Source organism: Felis catus, chromosome B2, assembly GCF_018350175.1.
Source record: "Felis catus isolate Fca126 chromosome B2, F.catus_Fca126_mat1.0, whole genome shotgun sequence".
Lineage (NCBI taxonomy): Eukaryota > Metazoa > Chordata > Mammalia > Carnivora > Felidae > Felis > Felis catus.
Window position 1 is genome coordinate 52,117,577 of NC_058372.1, and position 16,847 is coordinate 52,134,423.

Consider the following 16,847-nt stretch of genomic DNA (forward strand, 5'->3'; position numbering starts at 1 on the left):
TCCTAGTTACATCTACTATGCTTTATTAATCTTTTTATCCTCTGCCTAGTGCCTGGCACAATGACTTTCCTACAGAAAACGCTCTATGTGTTGAACTAGTAAAACTTACATAATACCTTATGTAACAATTTACATGTGGCAGATATATGAAATGATTATAAAGTCAATAGTTTTCACAGCAGTCTTAACATGAAATGTCTTAAGATTATGAGAATACCGGAGCCCCCAAATACATAAAACAATTACTCATAAACATAAGCAACCTTATTGATAAGAATGTGGTAATTGCAGGGGACTTTAACACCCCACTTACAGAAATGGACAGATCATCTAGACACACGGTCAATAAAGAAACAAGGGCCCTGAATGAGACATTGGATCAGATGGACTTGACAGATATATTTAGAACTCTGCATCCCAAAGCAACAGAATATACTTTCTTCTCGAGTGCACATGGAACATTCTCCAAGACAGATCATATACTGGGTCACAAAACAGCCCCTCATAAGTATACATAAGAATTGAAATTATACCATGCATACTTTCAGACCACAATGCTATGAAGCTTGAAATCAACCACAGGAAAAAGTCTGGAAAACCTCCAAAAGCATGGAGGTTAAAGAACACCCTACTAAAGAATGAGTGGGTTAACCAGGCAATTAGAGAAGAAATTAAAAAAATATATGGAAACAAATGAAAATGAAAATACAACAATCCAAACGCTTTGGGATGCAGCGAAGGCAGTCCTGAGAGGAAAATACATCGCAATCCAGGCCTATCTCAAGAAACAAGACTATGAAACTAATGTGATGATTCAGCCAGTAGTAGGTTTTGCCAACACTATTAGTAATTTTACTTCCTAACTTCCCTCAAAGTACATGGGGGAAATGTTGTGTTTCTTCTTAAATGTCTATTTATTTTTGAGAGAGAGCGAGAGCATGAGCAGGGGAAGGGCATAGAGACAGGGAGAAAGATGATCTCAAACAGGCTCTGGGCTGCCAGCGCAGAGCCTGACGGAGGAGGAGCTTGAACTCACTAACCATGAGATCATGACCTGAGCCTGAGTCTGACACTCAGCCGACTGAGCCATCCAGGTGCCCAGGAAAAATGTTTTTCATAAACACATCTAGTTTATTACTCTGTGTGTGTTTTTTTGGAAGAGAGAGAGAGAGAGGCAGAGAGACAGAGAGAGACAGATAGAGGGAGAGAATCCCAAGCAGGCCTGCACTGTCAGTGCGGGGCTCAAACTCACACACGGTCATGGGGCTCACACGGAGCTTTCAAGGGCTTCAAACTCACAAACCGTGAGATCACGATCTGGGCCAAAATTGAGAGTCTGATGACTAACCTACTGAGCCACCCAGGTTCCCCTAGTTAGTTATTGTTATAGGTGACATTCTTTCTGTTAGGGGTGGCTTTATCTGCCTTGAAGCCTTGTCTTAAACTGTATTAAAATATGTATTTTTTAAAAGTCTTGAAGGGAGGTGCCTGGGTGTCTCAGTCCGTTAAGCGTCCGACTTCTCAGGTCATGATCTCACAGTTGTGAGTTCGAGCCCCACGTCGGGCTCTGTGCTGACCAGCTCAGAGCCTGAAGCCTGCTTCGGATTCTGTGTCTCCCTCTCTCTTTCTGCCCCCTCCCCACTCACACACTCTCTCTCTCTCTCTCTCTCTCTCTCTCTCTCTCTCAAAAAGAAATAAACATTAAAAAAAATTAAAAAGAATAAAAGTCTTGAAGGGACACAAGCTTAGTCTACTGATACTCGCTTTTGTCATTATTCAGTTCAAATTCCAACAGTTCTGTGAAGCCATCAGCAATCCTTAATGATGTAAGCAGTTTATCATTTCTTCCTCTTACCTGTTAAATAAAGACCTACGTGCTTTCCACTTCTAGTTCCTCACACTGGCTTGTACTATTAGCTCCCTTTCCCTGAGCTTGTGTCCCCTCTTCACCTGGCTTAGGCTCCTTAAGGGTCAGGTCAATTTTACATCTTCCATCCCTCTAAGGGCAGAAAGCCTTTAGCATAGTACCTTTAATAGATTCTCCCTCTCCACTTACACTTTCCTCTCTTTCATTAGCTATTTAATAATCAACACTTTAGTAGATATCCTTCTTTGAGATTTCACTTGATTTATGTATGAATGAATATCTTAACAAAATTAGATTTCCTATGGGCCCATTGTAACTTATGTGGTCTAAATATTCTTGCTATTTTTAAGTAGGTGTATATTTATGAATGCAGTCCCAAATGCTCATAAGAAACATTCAGAATTATTTTTGCACATTGAGAAAGCAAACCAGTAAGTGAAATACCACACAGATAACATGAATTGAGTGAGTCGGGTGATCGTGTATCAGAAATGAAGACCAGGATTGCAAAAACATTGGGGTGCTTGGGTGGCTGAGTCAGTTAAGCATCTGACTTAGGCTCAGGTCATGATCTTGCAGTTTGTGAGTTGGGGCCCAGAGTCGGGCTCTGTGCCGACAGCTCAGAGCCTGGAGCCTGCTTCAGATTCTGTGTCTCCCTCTCTCTTGTCCTGCCCTGCTTGCACTCTCTCTCTCAAAAATTAATAAACATTATAAAAATTAAAAAATATATATTAAAAGGTTAGACATGTAAATTACAGGAACAGAAGACAAAAGTCACATATATAAAAACCAAGATAATTCTCTAGATACTGTGGAAAAAAAACCTATAAATCACAATCTGGAAGCCTACTTTTGTTCTTCTTGGAACTTGCTTTTACTTTCTGACTTAGTCCTTTGCTCGCTGCTGCTTCAGCACCTAGAATATGTAAATCTCATCCTCCAGTCTAAGTCTACTTACTCATCAATCAAGACCTAACTCAAATCCCAATAGTTTCACATTTTCCCCACGTGTTTTATTCAGGGCAAAATATCCATAAAAGTCATTTTTAAGGTCAATTCCATTTTATGATAATTTACATATCATGCCAAAAGCTTAAAATGTGCTTATTATGACCCTAAGTTTCATTTTTCCCGTACTAGGCTGCATTTTTAACGTTTGCTGCAAGTGGCTCTACTTCGAAGACTATATGGTTATACAATCATCAGAAACATTCCTAACAGATTTACGGAGCTGTAGACAAATTTTTAAAATAAATTTTATTTAAATTATTAATAATTGCTGTAATTATTTTGTGTTGAAACCAAATTGTAATGCCTCTATTCCCCTAACCTTGCTCCTAGAGTGACCTGCTTTTCACGCAGGTATTCCTATTTTAAAGAATATCTTTTCATCTCAAGTCAGCAACCACAACAGTCCAGAGTGGATGCCCAATCTTTGATGATGTTTAAAACTGCTCTTTCACACAAAAAGGTACCTGCACAAGTACGGTTTCTACCGCCTTTCCACCTCCTGGTCTTTTCCAAGCCTGGAAACACTCAGGCGGTTGGGTAGGGGCTCGCATTGCTGGGCTGATTGGAATTATCTACTGCAGGTCCCGTCCGCCCCGCTCTCCCGAGGGCGGTGCAACCCTCCCCTCCCCCCCCCCCCAAACCCTGCGGCCCCCTCAACCTTCCCCCCCACCCACCGCATTCCAGAGCCTAGGACGCAGGGGGGGGGTGAGAGCTCAACCCGCTCTCCCGAGGCCCACCCTTCCCAGGTAAGCGCGGGGGTTCCTCTGGGGTCTCCAGGTGTCGGGACTCGCCATCTCCCGAGAGCCCGGAGGGCGGAGGGGAAGGAAGACTTTGTACTTGGCGGGTGGAGGGTTGGGTTTCTGAGTTCAGACAGGTTCCGAGGCGCTTTCTGGCCGCGCGGGGTTTGGCGTGACACGACTCGGGACTTGTTGCAACTGGTCCGCCCGCCCGCGCTCACTTAGCTGTGCACCCAGGCCGGGGAGGCGCGGTCGGGGCCGGATCCCGCTTCCCTCCGCCGACCTGACGCGCGGCAGGTAACTCCCCTCCCCTCCCCTCCCCTCCCTCCCTCCGCCTCGCCGCTTCCTGGGAGGCAAACGTTCGGCGGCGGGCACTGCTGCGCGCGGCTCGGGGGCGCTCCTGGCCGTAAGTGGGGCTCCGGGCTGCCCTCCGCGGCCCGGGCGGGCGGGGGCGGCGGGGTCCCGGGGCTGCACCCACCGCGGGCCCGCCCGGCAGGGGGAGGGGAGGGGAGCTCCCCTGGGGAGCCCGCGCGGATCGGCATTTCGGTCTCCTCTGTTGGGTGTACTTTCTCTCATTCGCGTGTAGGTGAGAGTGCGTCGGGAAGTTTGAAAAGTTGTCTCCGGCGGGTTGTGGGCTCGGGTTCCCCCGGGGACAGGCGCCGCCCACCGTGGACGCGGGGTCTGTTTCCCCCGCTGCTGTCCGTGCTGGCGGCGGACCCCGGGGAGGAAGCGGTGGCGAGGGTCTGGGAAGCGCCTCGTGGGAGGAAGTACAGGGGGGAACGTGGTCGGGCAGGGGTGCGGTGGGGGGCGTAGGCTGGAGAAGGGCCAGAGTGTTCTTTCGATCTCCCCTGGGGTTTGCAACTGGAAGGGAAGGTTGTTCTTGACGGAATCTCGTTTCTTGTTTGTATCCAATCCGCCTCTTCCCCCGAATTAGTCCAGACCTGTGCTTCCCAACCTCGAGTCGGCCGGCCTGAGTGTGGGTCTGGGTCCTTGGTTCGCTGGCTAGGTGATTCTGGTACATAAAGGATTTTGAGAACCACTGCTCTAGAGGGAGAGGAGTTTGTTTCTGGAAAGGTACTTGGAAAGGTACTCTTCTCTGTGACACGTTGGGGGAATTATCACCTATATAATAAGGTGTGTGAGGAGGGAAAGTGCCTGTGTGTTCAAGCTTCTGCGTTCGTGTGTAAAGAGACAGTGGTGCTTTGTAGGGAGGAGGGTGTGGGGACACAGGATACCATGTTGATCATGCATGGAGTGATGAGGTTCTTGGTTCTAGGGTCTCGACCCAGAAGTGGAGATGAGAGCTCAGGAGGCCAGAACACTGAGAAAAAGCCATGCTGGCGACAGGAAGTCAAGGCTGTAGACCAAGATGGCCAGCAACTCATTTCCAGATTCCCACACATTTTGCCAGGTCACTGGCAGACACCTCCCCTCTTTCCCTTTCTCATCCCCAACCAATGCGAGAGCCCCAGGGAAATCCATGACTGAGGCTGAATCAGTCCCGACAAGAGATAGGACAAGGCTACAGCGATGAAAGGGAGGGCCTTAGAAGAGAAAGTTACTTAAAAAAAATTTTTTTTATTTCGTTTTTCAAAATAATTAAATAAGAATGCTGTGAAACAGGATGGAGTCAGGGTTGGGGGTCGGTCTTTGTTATGTTTGTTTTTTTCCCTGTCTTCCTGCAATTCCCAGAATGGTGACAGTCCCCACACCTTCCAGTTTCAAATTCCACCCCCTGGCTTTTGGGTTTAGGGCACACGTGGTGGACACGCCTATTAAGGCTGCTGGCTGAGCCCTGCACAGCTTGCCTGAGGGGCTGGGTGGATCCTGCCTTTAAAGCTGGCACATTCTAGACCACAGATGCTCAGAATTTATTGTGGGAAGCTGTACCTATTGAATAGTTGCTGAAAGGGATTGCATAGGAGACAAACCACACCTCTGGTGCTGACTCAGTGATGTGTTTTGTGATTACTCTTCGGAGATTATTACTGTAACTATAACTGACTAAACTCTTTTGGGATGGGTTAATTAATTTTATTATTCCTTCTGTTGTATCTCCTCCTGCTACCATATCCCCTGTTTATACATTGAGTGTTTTCTTGACCGTGACTTCCCCCCTGCACCTACTTTGTTTCTTATTCCATTCCATTATACAATAATAAGTTTCCAAGATGTAACATTGTAGCTTAAGTCTTGAGAATCTGGTGGCCAAAGTATGATCCCAGCAAAGGAGTCCTCTTCTCCATAATCAGGTTGGAGGAAAGCTTTTGAAAAGGCCCCACTTAATCTTAATTTAACTAATTATTTGTCAAATTACAAGTTGTCCTTGTTTAGCTAGTTAGGTAAGTTTGCATATCTGTCCCTCTGTAACTTGTAAAATATGAGTGCTACAAGGATGTTTCACAATTCAGAGTCTGTTCCACACAATGTTACTGCTAATTTTGCAATGCACTTTTGTTTATTTAATTATTTCTAATCTGGAAGTGACATGTATTTTAGAATTTTGTTAGTGAGTTTATCGTTTGAGAGTCAGAATACATTCTCCCCACCACCCCCCAAATAGCGTTCTAACTATGGATTTCAAGATATTGTGGGTTAAATTTTATGCAAGTAGCACCTAAGCTCCATCACAAATTAAATCCACTGACATTTCTCTGAGAAAACATGCTGGAGCCTTCAGATGGAGCTTCCTTATTACTGAGGTAGGCCAGTGGGCATTAGCATTGTTTTGTGGTGTCTGTCTCAGCTCACAAGGGGCATGGGTAGAGGTGGAGTGGGAGAAAGTTGGCTCCAGGTTTGGGAAGAAGGGTTTATCAAGGAGCCAGGAGGCTAATGTATATAGGAGGTAGGGGTAGGGTGATCAGGGAGGCAAAAGAAGTTTTCAGCAGCTATGATGCTATGACGAAGATGAGACTGGATTGGAGAGATGATCCAAATATAAGGGTTATTTGCCCATTGGGCACATCTATGTTGGGAAGTGTTTGAATCGTGTGATCATGTCTGATATGAGGAACCTTTTCCTCTGGGGACATCTAATTACTACCCAGTTTGTAATTTCGTTTTCTTTTCATACTGTCCTTAGGAGTGAGGCTAGATGTCCCCTAAAGGCACATGACTTTTATCTTTTGAGCTGTGTATGAAGTAATTTGTAGACAGCACCCATCTCTGGGAAAGGTAAGTTAGGGACAGTCAGCCTGTTGAGAACTGGCATAGGGTCAGGTGTAATCTCCATGTTACTGGCAGTGGCCTATTCTAAAGAGTTTACACAAAAGTTATGCAGTCCTGATACCTAAAGGTTACGACTCTGTGCTCTTTTATTCTATCCGTTCATTAAACATGCATGTATTGACTATTTTGTGCCTAGCAGTGAGTTCCACTCTGGGTAGGAAGGTAACAGGATACTGTTCCTGGATCTCAGGAAGCTGACATTTAAGGGACTTAATAACAATTATAGTCCATTCACTTAGTGTTTCATTCCTATTCTCTGCAAGTTCCAGCAGGCACTGTGTATGTTCATTAATCCTCTGTGAAACTGAACACTAGCAGACCACTTTGTTATGATTTTGGACAAAGTGCCTAAATTCTCTTGGTGTCTCAGGTTTTCCACTAGCCTGTCCCATCCTGCTCTGAAATTCTCTGTGCTTCTTATTGAGGGTACCATAAAATAATGTTACCTAACATCTCCCCATTGTATCACTGGGAAGCTCATTGTTTTCACTTCTTTTGTCAGATTATCATTTCAGAGGGTTTTGGTTCTCTATCATCAAGTTGCTTCTCTGATTGTATAAGCATTACTCATTTGGGGAAGAAGAGGCAGTTTTCAAAGCCCTAAAAAGTGGCCTCTTCCACCTCAATGGCGGTAGTAGAGTCCCTCAGCGGCATGTTCCGCTGTCCTTTACTTCCTGCACAAACAAGCGAAGGCTTCCGTTCTTCACAGGACTTGGCTCTGACTACTTAGCCTCCTTTGGCTCGTTCAGCAGCTGTTTACAGATGCTTTAAAAGGATCATCTTTTTCGATAAATGTAACTTCTGAATTGTTAGAGAAGGGTGAAATAAAGCTAAGCTGTTCTTAGGTTAAGGAGCTGTTGACCGTGTTCCCCACCCGATTCCTGGCTTCAGGTGCATTTCTTCCATTCCTTTCTCATCTCTTGTTGTCCCTCCAATCTTCTGTCTGCTCTTATGGTTTCTGGCCTCTTTCTTCCTTCTTTGTGCTTCTCTTCCTTTACTTTCTTTTCCTCTGTCTTCTCTTCCCTTCTTTCCTCGTTCCTTCTCATCCTTTGGCTCCTCTTCTTTCTCTGTGCCACATTTCATCTTTTCTTTTTCCATCTCCCCCATTTCTTACTTCTGTTTATTTGTCTAATTCTCCATCTGTTCATCCATTTGTCTTTATTTCTTGCTGTCACCTTTCAATAGCAGCACAGTTTTTTATTTAGGTACATTGTTTCTTTCTTTCTTTCTTTCTTTCTTTCTTTCTTTCTTTCTTTTAATATTTATTTTTGAGAGACAGAAAACAGAGCATGAGCAGGGGAGGGGCAGAGAGAGAGGGAGACACAGAATCCGAAGCAGGCTCCAGCCTCCGAGCTGTAAGCACAGAGCCCAACACAGGGCTGGAACTCACAAACCACGAGATCATGACCTGAGCTGAAGTCACATACTCAGCTGACTGAACCACCCATGCGCCCCAATTTTGGCACATTGTTTATTTCTAAAAGTCTGTAAAATTCAAATAGTATTTAAGTCAAATAACATATTATGGAGGTAATTCTGTTCTCTAATAGTTAAAGTATATTCTAAATAAAATTGCCAGTTCTATTTTAAATGTTTGATACCCTTTTCAACAGTCATTTCTGGCATTTTATACATTAAAAAATATTATTTTCCTTCACAATGGAACATGTGTACAATGATCATCTGATTAAAACTAAATATTGGCCTTATTTGCTATGTTCAATAATTTCCATCTTTGCCTTTGTTATACTCAATTTATTAGATAAGCATTTTATGAAAATCGAGACTTTCATTTTTCTGTTTTCCAAAAACTAAAAAAAAAAACAAAACTAAAGTTGCAATAAAGTATTCAAGTAAGAGTACAAATAAGACATTAAAAAAGAAGGATAATGATATTATTGAAACTGGATATTGATATGCCCATACCCTCATTGTGCAGTAAGTTGAAATATTTGTTAATTGATGGATTGAAAAGTGGATTTATCACAGGAAAGTTACTTTGAGAGTTATTGTCTAGTGTAGAATGGTTCAAAGATCAAAAGTACTAAGTAGAGGGCTACAATACATATAAATGAACTTAAAAAAAAATCTCAGTAGGAAAATAATACTAATGAAAATTAAAATTACAGCATATGTCTACAATTTGTGTCTACTAATGTCAGGCAAAAAACATCAGTCCATATACAATGAAAGTAACATAAAATGTGCTTTAATGCAAAAGTTTATTTGTGCAATACTAAGCCAGTTCTTGTATACTCATACCTGAAGGTATTCTCTGATAAGTCATTCATGTCTTGTGTATACTCAAAGCCTTGATTCAATACCCTGTTATTAAGATAGGGTCTTCCCAATATGTTAAATTCTGTGTTCTGTTTGTAGACTAGATTTACTTCCATTTATCAGGTTAAATCTTACATGCAGAGGAGTTAAAACATGAAATATTAAAAGAAAAGACCATAAAATCCCTCTAAGGTTTGGATCTAAAATATGAGTCCACAAAAGTTTGGACAGGAGCCCATGAACATCCTAAGTAGATGTGTGCATGTATCACAAATAGAAGTGATTGATAAAAAAATTATTGGAGTGAAAGAAACTATTATTTTTGGTTTTAAGATCCTAACATAGTGGTACCATTATTTGGAGTCTCTTCTCCCTTCTCCCTCACAGTTGCACTGACCTGGGCCTGAAGGACAAGTTGGAATAAAACAGAAGAGCTCCCAGGTGCAGTTTCTGGTCCAGTTCTAGAGCTTTATAAACACGCACCTTCACTCAGTCGTTATAGTCATCCAGGGTAGAAACACTGTCAGAGGAATCAAGCACAGTTGTGAGGAGAGATTGCAGGGAATGCTGTTCACAAGTAATCCACAGGACCTAGAAATCCATCTATACAAATCGAGCAGCATTTCACACACTTAAAAAAAAAAATTATTTATTTATACTTTTTTTGCTTAACTTCCATGTGTGTGAGTGAGAGAAGCCAATGAAGAAGACAGTAAAAGGTCTGAACTAGAGTGGGCTAGTTTTCCAATCTGATTTTTTGGGGGAATTTCTGAGGGAAAATAAAAAAGAAGTACTTCATTTCAACTGTGATATAGCTATCTAAGCAGGCTTAATTAAAAGGGAATCCTGAAGGAAAAGACTAATAAAGGATTGTTAGACATTGGGATTGCTTTGCATGTTTTATATATCTATAGGGCTCTTTATACAAATTAAACTAAAATCTTTCCAAGCTAGATATATTATGACATTTATGGGGGGGGGCATTTTAACTAAATAAACTTGTGTCTACTTGAACAGTTTCCACAATATTATTTCTGTTTTAAACCTCTACTTTTTAACAGTCCAAGAGTTTTGTTGTTGCTGCTAAATACTTAGAACCCTGACTTTTGATAGCCATTCCCAACATATATAAGGAAAATACATTTTCTTAAGACATTTTGTTTGTGAACTTTCACTTTAGCATAGATGAAGCACACTGTTTTTGTTACACATAGTTGGAAAGCCACTTTCATAGGAGCACTTTCATTGGAGCACATGTTTCTGATGATTTCCTACAGCACCCGCCCCTCTGTAATGTCAGCGTGCACCAAGATTGGCTTTCTTGTTGTCTCAAGTAGACTCAAAAGGTGGGACAGGAGTGCGTATGACACACATTGAGTATTTCACTCCTTGGGGCCCTTGTATCCTGCATTGTGTGCATGCTCACCTAAATGTATCAGGTCTTTGTTACATATTCTATAGAGGTTCAGAACTGAGGTCAAAAGATCCGAACCCATTTCCTATGATAATAGGATTTGTGGATAGGTGTAAAGTGGGGAGGGTTATTGAGGCAAACGATGGAGGGAATAGATAGATCCCTAGTAATTTCACCTTTGTGATTGATTACAAGTGAGGGAAGAATGGATCATAGATCCCAGCATACTTAGAATGTAAGACAGTAGGCCTTATCTATGACAGCAGTGATACTCCAAATGAGGAATACCCAAAATGACTCAGGCACAGATAAATTAGAATAAACAGCTTGGTGGCCTTCCAGGAACTTCCATTTTGGTGAGGGGGATATGGGCAATGGCAAGTAAATAAACACCTTGATTATTTTACATGATGGTAAGTGCTAAAAGTTAAATAAAACCAGGTAATAGAATTAAGCATAGCTGAGAGGTAGGTCTTGAAAAAAAATAAGTTTATTTATTTTGATAGAGAGACAGCGCACAGGCACTCACACAGGCACAGGGCAGAGAGAGAGAGAGAGAGAGAGAGAGAATTCCAAGCAGGCTCCATGTACACCATCAGTGTGGAGCCCAGCGTGGGGCTTGAACTCAGGAAGTATGAGATCCTCACAAGAGCTGAAATCAAGAGTTGAATGCTCAACCAACTGAGCCACCCAGGAGCCCTGGTTAGATCCTTTTTTTTTCTTAATTAAATTTTTTAATGTTCATTTTTGAGGGAGAGGGAGAGAGATGGAGCATGAGAGGGGTAGGGGCAGAGAGGGAGGAAGACACAGAACCTGAAGCAGGCTCTAGGTTCGAGCTGTCAGCACAGAGCCCATCGCTGGGCTCTCAGGAACTGTGAGATCATGACCTGAGCTGAAGTCAGACACTTAACTGACTGAGCCACCTAGCACCCCTCCCTTGCCCACCCCGGGTTGGTCCTTTTTAAAATAGGTAGTCTGGAATGACACTCTAAGGAGGTACCACATGAGTAAGACAGGAATGAAAAGAAAGAGAATTCTAGGCTGTTGAAATGACTAGTGCAAAGATCCTGAAATGGGAATTAACTTGGCATGTTTAATGTAAAAAAGTGAGCCTATTAAATAGCAGGGAAGGTGTCCAGAAACCAGTGGAATATATGAGTCTGGAGCCTAGGAGAGCAGTCCCATCTGGAGATTTTCGAGAGTCATCGAAAATTGATATAGAATATTTCCTGTTGTAAGACTGGATGACATTATCCTGGGGAGAATATTGACAGAGAACAGTGAAGGTACAGATAAGTAAAGTTCTGAAGTCTAAGCCCAGATAGTAGGAACACATTTGAAAGATACTCTTGCTGACATTTGAAAGATACTCTTCGCCTCCTGTCCTAGAACCCAACATTGAGGCTATCTCAGCAATGATTTTCTGATACCTTTGGCAGTGACAGTAGTCGGTATTAAAAACCATTTCCCCTGGTACTATAGCATTGTCAAGGGAGAAACAGACAAAACAAAAGAAAACAAAAACGACACTTACCTGTTGCAAGTTTTGCCTACCTTTAGAGTAGAGAGATGGATAGGCTTCTTGAAACGAGAATCTGGGTTTTCATCTGGATGATGTGTTGGATAAACTTAAGCGTCACAGTGTTCTGTTTTACCATGTTGGAAAATACGGTCTTTTAAACTTCTCAGCACTGCTCTGGAATGTATAGTTTAATTGCATCTTAATGATATACCAAACATCTATAATCATAACCTGTTTAAACACCCAGTGAGGGGCGCCTGGGTGGCTCAGTCAGTTGAGCGGCCGACTTCGGCTCAGGTCATGATCTCACGGTCCGTGAGTTCAAGCCCCGCGTCGGGCTCTGTGCTGACAGCTCAGAGCCTGGAGCCTGTTTCAGATTCTGTGTCTCCCTCTCTCTCTGACCCTCCGCCGTTCATGCTCTGTCTCTCTCTGTCTCAAAAATAAATAAACGTTAAAAAAAAAAAAATTAAACACCCAGTGAATCCTTTCTTTCTGCTGAAATAAGTTCATATAATAACAGAACTGATATCAAAAACAGAGGAGAAATGAGTCCCACTTCATAGCTAATTTGTATCATGTTGAAAAACAAGACTTAGAACTTTATTTCATGAAAATTAATTTAAATACATAGAAACTATTTTCATAATGACTTTAACATAATTAAACATCTCAATACAGTTCTTAGGGAGAATTCCCAATTGACACTTGATACCATTTCTATCCTTCTGACAAAGTGCTCATTTGAAATTAGTATTTATGTTTATTTTTAATAGAGATCTATGGATTTATCTATTTACTTTTACAGTGCTCATTAGGTTTGTAATTATTCTTTTAAAAGCCCATTTCAACAGGTAATATTTTGTATTATCAAAAAATTAACCTCCATTTAATTGAAACAAATATGTGCTTCAGTGTTAAAAAGTTCTGCATGGATATTATCATTTTTTTTTTCTTTTTTACTCTCAAGTTAGTTAACATATAAATGTAGTTTTGGCTTCAGTAGAATCCAGTGATACATTTCTTACATATGATGCCCAGTGTTCAACCCAACCAGTGCCCTCCTTAATGCCTGTCACCCATTTAACCCACTCCCTGCCACTTACTGCCATCAACCTTCAGTTTGCTGTCTGTATTTAAGAGTCTTTTATGGTTTGCCTCCCTCTGTGTTTTTATCTCATTTTTTCTTCCCTTCCCCTATGTTTGTTAGTTTCTCAGATTCCACATGTGAGTGAACTCATATCTGTCTTTCTCTGACTGACTTATTTCACTTAGCATAATACTCTCCATTTCTGTCCATATTGTTGCAGATGGCAAGATTTCATTCTTGTTCATCACCGAGTAGTATTCCATTGTGTGTATGTACGTATACATACATACATGTATATACATACATACACACACACACCACATCATCTTTATCCATTCATCAGCTGATGGACATTTAGGCTTTTTCCATACTTCGGCTATTGTTGATAGTGCTGCTGTAAACATTGGGGTGCCTGTGTCCCATTCAAATCAGCATTTTTGTATCCCTTGGATAAATTCCTAGTAGTGCAATTGCTGGGTCATAGGGTAGTTCTATTTTTAATTTTTTGAGGAACCTCCACACTGTTTTCTCACAGTGGCCGAGCCAGTTTGCATTCCCACCAACAGTGCAATAAGGTTCCCCTTTCTCATAAAACAAATAATCCAATGAAGAGGTGGGCAGAAGACATGAATAGACACTTTTCCAAAGAAGACATCCACATGGCAAACAGACACAGGAAAAGATGCTCAACATTGCTCATTATCAGGGAAATACAAATCAAAACTATAGTGAGATACCACCTCACACCTGTCAGAATGGCTAAAATTAACAACTCAGGAAACAACAGATGTTGGCGAGGATGTGGGTATGATCATTGAAAAGAATTTATACTTCAGGATTTTTTTGACGTATCCTGTTTAATCAACTCCTTCTGTAATGCTGAGTTATTAAAGCAGTATATCATTAGCTTGCTATGTGACACTTATGTAGTGAGCATTGATAATTGTGCTCACCACACATAATCTCAACCATCACAGAGCTTACAGTCTAGTGAAGAGGACAGAATAATGCATTTAAATAATGCATGGAAAGTGATAATATGTGCAGAAATTACTATGGGAGCTCCTTGCCGTAGCTCTGTTCCTAGCTGCCGGGAGCTGGGGACGACAGGGCACATCAGTGAGCTACTTACTCAGACCTCATTAAGTGTATGAGTTATTTTTATTTAAGTTTTTTCTTTTTTGATCCCTGAACCCATATGGCTTTAGTTTCTCATATTCTGTGCTTGTTCATGTGTTGTGCTGTAAGACTTACTAAACTGTTTTATATGCAGGGTTTTGAATTACATATGACAGTCAACTTAGAAAGTGAATGGAAACAGAGGAGGGTATTCTAAAGTAAAAAATAACTATTGGAGTAATTCCCTTAAAAAATTCCTTTTTTTTTCCTGTAGCAAAACTATAGATCGATAGATAGATAAACATTTGATAGGAACAGAAATGTATAAAGAAGGTTTAAAAAATCACCCATAAAACCACCAAGGCAGCCATTATCATTTGTATGTATGTGTTTTTATTTTTGCTTTTGGATGAATTTTCTTTAATTATAATTCTGTTCTTATATGGTTTGATAGCCTGCTTATCATCCATATAGCATCATAATATAAGCATTTTTGCTTGCTATCAAAACTGCTATGGCAGCTTTTGACTTTCTTGGCTTTTTGTTTGTTTGACATTTGAAAATGGATATGTAGAATATTCTTCATTTAACTTCGAAAAAATGAAGCTGAACTGTGAAGGCTGACTTAGGAGAAACTGAGGACAGCAGGCAGTTCCTTGTCACACTAGAGTAAGAAACTTTCTTTCTTGCTTTCTCTTTCTTTCTTTCTTTCTTTCTTTCTTTCTTTCTTTCTTTCTTTCTTTCTTTCTTTCTTTCCCCCCTCTCTCTCTCACCCTCTCTTTCTTTCTTTCTTTCTTTCTTTCTTTCTTTCTTTCTTTCTTTCTTTCTTTCTTTCTTCTATTTAGAGAGAGAGTGGAGAGAGAGAGGGAGCACATGAGTGGGGGAGGGGCAGGGAGAGAGAGACTCCCAAGCAGGTCTGTGCTATCAGCATAGAGACAGATGCAGGACTCCAACTCAATAATCAGCCGATGCCCAACAAACTGAGCCACCCAGGCACCTCAAGAAACACTTTCTTAACCACCTCCCTCTTCCAAACAACATTAGCAAGTTTGTGGGTATATCAGATCTTTTCAGCAGGCAAAATAAGTTATCATCTTAGAATTTTGAAGCCAAAGGTGCCTGGAGCACAACTTGTTAAACATGATAGGACTCTTTAAAAAAAAAAAAAAAAAAAAATGCCCTCTGTTTGATTACATACAGAAAGAGGATACTCACTAAGAAAGTAAGAGAAATATAGATCCTTATTATTAAGTACAATTCTCTCCTGTATTGCTGTGACCAGGGTGTGGGGGTGCAAGAACACCTGTCTCAGGGTTCGCAAACAGACCAAATTGGCCACTCGCCACTGACAATGTCCAGAGCAGAGGCCAACACTGGGAAGATAGAGGATTAGCCCGAAGACAGTGGACTGGAATCTTGAAGACTATCTCCAAAGGGCTAAAATTACTTCCTGGTTTATATAAAGCAAATGTGGGACAAAGGTTAGTGGATACTTGCTGGGAGGCATGAAAGTTCATGCCCCTCCTTGTCTTGGGGTCAGTCACGCGGGTCTTGCTGGCTCGGAGTAGGCCTTACTGTTTGAGAGCATAGTTTCATTTCCCCATCACAGGATGCTTTGCCTGCGGGGTCTTTTGCCTGAGTTAACAGATAAGCTGGAAAGAAGAATTTAGTCAATTAGAAAATGCACACTGAGGTCAAAATGGAAGTATTTGAAGTTGTGTTTCCTTACTATGTAACAATTTATTTTAGCGGATTTTAAGGCTGATACAGAATTGAGGGCCTCTATCTCATTAAACCCGACAGGAACCCTTTGCCGTCAGTACTGTTATTTTAACCATTTTTCTGATAAGGGACTTGAGGCTTAGAGCCCTGAAGTCACATGACCAGAATCTTAAACCTATTTGTGGCAGAGCCAGAGACAAAACTTGGGCCATCTCACCCACTCTGAGTCACTGAGCCAACCAGTGATTTGTCACTCAGTCCTACTTTCCCACTTGACACAATTAAAGACTACTCTTCTGTGTCTCTTTCAGGGTTCTCTGTAGATTAAACACTAATTTTTCAGCTGTTCTTCAAGATGTAATCTGTCCTAAAGTCTGCTCAATCCTATAGTTGTATGGTACATTTTTCTTGTTTTTTTTTTTAAATTTTTTTTTTTTTCAACATTTATTTATTTTTGGGACAGAGAGAGACAGAGCGTGAACAGGGGAGGGGCAGAGAGAGAGGGAGACACAGAATCGGAGACAGGCTCCAGGCTCTGAGCCATCAGCCCAGAGCCCGACGCGGGGCTCGAACTCACGGACCGCGAGATCGTGACCTGGCTGAAGTCGGACGCTTAACCGACTGCGCCACCCAGGCGCCCCCATTTTTCTTGTTTTTAAAGAGAGAACCCTAAGCAGGCTCCATGCCCGGTGTTGAACCTGATGTGGGTCTCGATCTCTAGACCATGAGATCATGACCTGAGTTGAAATCAAGAGTTGGACACTTAACTGAGCTACCCAGGTGCCCCATCTGATTAATTTTTATTTTGTTCAATTTTTAAAAAAAATTTTAATGTTTATTTTGAGAGAGAGTGAGAGAGA

The 16,847-nt window shown here is 41.6% G+C and overlaps 1 protein-coding gene across 1 annotated transcript in view; it reads left to right on the forward strand.

The window, feature by feature from the left end:
• Positions 1-3,955: 3,955 nt before the first annotated feature.
• The window catches only part of FAM83B (family with sequence similarity 83 member B), a 92,272-nt gene continuing 79,380 nt past the window's right edge, over positions 3,956-16,847 (forward strand). Inside the window, exon 1 of the mRNA XM_003986249.5 lies at positions 3,956-4,021. The gene's annotated coding sequence lies outside the window, so the exon portion shown is untranslated. The remainder of the gene's footprint in view (positions 4,022-16,847) is intronic.